The following is a 3154-nucleotide window of genomic DNA, read 5'->3' as shown; positions in this document are numbered from 1 at the left end:
TATCCAACTTCCTGATTATAATCCTTGCTATTATTGGATCTGCTTCATTCGTTTCAGCCCCTGGATACATTCTATCGATGTGTCAAGCAACTTTTTCAAACTTGACGCTGAATCATTATATAAAGATGGTTGATCGAGCAATTTATCGACCAATATTGTAAACAACATTCTTTCATTTTCGTACCTTTGCGACAAAATCTCCCAAGCTACATCATAATTCAATTCCGACACTGGTAGATGTTGTATCAGCTTGCTTGCTTCTCCTTTTACTAATGTTTTGAGTCGATACATTTTCTCAACATTCGAAATTTTTCCATCCTCATGGATAAGCCTTTTATATAGATCATGAAAAGACGACCATTCTTCAATATTACCGTTGAAATTTGGGATTCTAATGCAGTCAAGCTTAACGTTGTTCCCCTCACGTAATTTTTCCATTTTATTGGCTAATTCATCTAACGCCTTATCGTATTGGTCTTCAATCTCATCATAATCATTCATAATGTCTACTTCATTTCAATAACCAGCTTCTTATAGATACTTCTAATGTCTTCGAACTTTCTTTTCCAGATTCCATTAAGTTGTTCCAATCGCGTGACAGTATCATAATGGTCAAGATTTTCTAACATCTGTCTTAACCTTGCGATGTTATTGTTATATTGCTCTACTAGATTGTTGATTTTATTTTTCTCAATTTGACTTTCCGTTATTTTCTCGTCTACACTTTTGCTTTCAACAGATTTTGCATTTCTATCTTTGCTTTCAACTATTTCTTCGAGCATTGTTTTCACCTGAATCACTTTTTGATGCACTGTAGTGTAAAAGTCCTCATTAAAATATTTGTCTTCCTTATTCTCCGTTAAGAGTATTTTCTCGTGATTATCTTTAAATTGATTCCATAATCCTTGTACTTTATCTAAACGTTCTTTTATTGTATTCGCACGCAACTCACGTTTGCTGCTATTCTTATCGATATTCTTAACATCGTCATATATTGCTCTTTGCTGTTTTAGCAGAGCTAATAATTTTGATGGATCCATTTTCTTTTTACCGTACCGATATTTAAATCTCGATCAATGCTTTTTGCACTATATTTAAATTTTTGGCACCGATGTTTAAGCCTCGGTCCACGCTTGTATCTTTTAGCACTGCACTATATATTTAGTTTATGGCACCCATGTTTAAGCCTCGGTCCACGCTTGTATCGTACTGTACTATATATTTAGTTTATGGCACCGATGTTTTAGCCTCGGTCCACGCTTGTATCGCACTGTACTCAATTTCACTTTATGTCTCGAAGGACCAAAATGTACATTTAACAAATTAAAGTACACACACTTTGAGTAATTTTAAACTACTATCTTTATTTCATTTCTAGTACATGTATTTATACAATTATTTTATCATAAAACTAAGTGTTAAATTTGTTATCGCAACGTTGTGGAGTGTATATTAGCTAGTGGACTGTATACTTAGGCGCATGTGTGTCTAAGATAAAAAAGGTTACAATCTTTGTTATTGATACACATGCGCGTTATCATTTTACATTTGTGCACAGCTTGTGCTATAATCATTAAACATTGAAAAACAATAAAATTTTATCTTTAAAGCATTTAAGTAAACAATAGAAATTTTTTGGAATATTCAAATAATTAATACAGTCCTTTACAAATAGTATTTAGTGGATAACATTTTTGCTTACATATACAGATTAAAAACTTATCTTCTAAAATAATAATAAATCTTGAAAATAAACTATAAAATGTGTTCATGTTTGAACATCGTGGAACCGATTTATTTGCCACTGTGTTCTCAGTTTTCTTTTGTCAATTAACTTGCGGTTAACGGCCGGACATATTTTATTTTCATTATCGTTTTGTTTAAGAACTGGAGTAGAATTTGTCACTGCAAAAGCGATAATTTCGTTTAAATATACCATCGCGCTTTCGATTTCGTCTTCAAATTTTAAAGAAACATTTATAATCAGGTCAGTATTAAGAAGCTCTCTAAATGTGTCCCAGGATGTTTTGCAATTATAGATTAGTTTTGTTCTTGGAGTGTGTGGTTTTAGCTCGCTTTTATATGATAGCATAATTGGTGAGTGATCCGATTAGAGATCAGTAAGTGTATTTACTGTAAGAAATCGATTGCTTATATTTTTGGTCACGAAAAATTCAATCACGTCTGGTATTTTGTTCATATCTGTAGGGTAGTACGTAGACTCATCTGTGCTTAAAATGTCTCGTTTTTTGTCAATAATAGCATTATGTAAATTTTCCCTTTACTGTTTGTAATTCTTGAGTCCTACAAAGTATTTTTTGCAATTTAATCTGCACCAGCAATGTATCGATTGCCAAGAGTATTAAGGTAGTTCAATTATCCATTTTTCGAGTTATTGTATTTTGGAGGGCAGTATACAGCTGATACTGCTAACTAGTCTTTTGTATCTTGAATGTGGACATTTGTAGCTTGAATTTGGTCTGTTTAGAGTAAAGTGGCTATTAAGCATTGTATATTTTGCTTACTAATTACTCCTGTTCCGCCATGGGCCTTGTTGTTAGGATGATTTGTATAATATATAGCATAGTTAAAAATATTGATGAAGCTTTTGTCTGTAAAATGAGTCTCTGATACCAATAGTACATCAATTGCGTTGAGTTTTAATTATGTTCTCAGTTCTAGTAGTTGTTTGCTGATACCGTTTGCATTCCAAGCTAAAATTTTTAATTTATTTCTGCCCATCGAGTTTGGTGATTAAGATGGTTAAAATATGTATAACGTTAGCAGCTTGCGTCATTAGCTGTTTCATCATTTTTTGGAGTTCGGCGAATTCGGAGTTGTTTGATTTATTGCTTATTGCAATGGGTTGAATTGGATGCGATGTTAATATTTCGGAGTATGTTTTAGCTGGTTTGGTTTGTTGGGTGATAGTTATTAGGTTCACAGTAGCTTGAGCTGGGTTGGACGTTTCGTTATTTCGAGTTGTTGTTACATGTTGTTTTGCGCGTGGAGTTGGGAATCGTTTGATTTGAAGAGTCTTATATATTATACAACCTTTGTAATTTGCTGTATAGTTCCCTTTCATCGGACAATCGCTTGTTTTATGTCCCTCGGAGCATTTAATACAGATTGGATTTCTTGTACAAAAGTTTTT

This window comes from Teleopsis dalmanni, chromosome 2, assembly GCF_002237135.1.
Source record: "Teleopsis dalmanni isolate 2A chromosome 2, ASM223713v2, whole genome shotgun sequence".
Lineage (NCBI taxonomy): Eukaryota > Metazoa > Arthropoda > Insecta > Diptera > Diopsidae > Teleopsis > Teleopsis dalmanni.
This window is presented reverse-complemented; position numbering follows the sequence as displayed.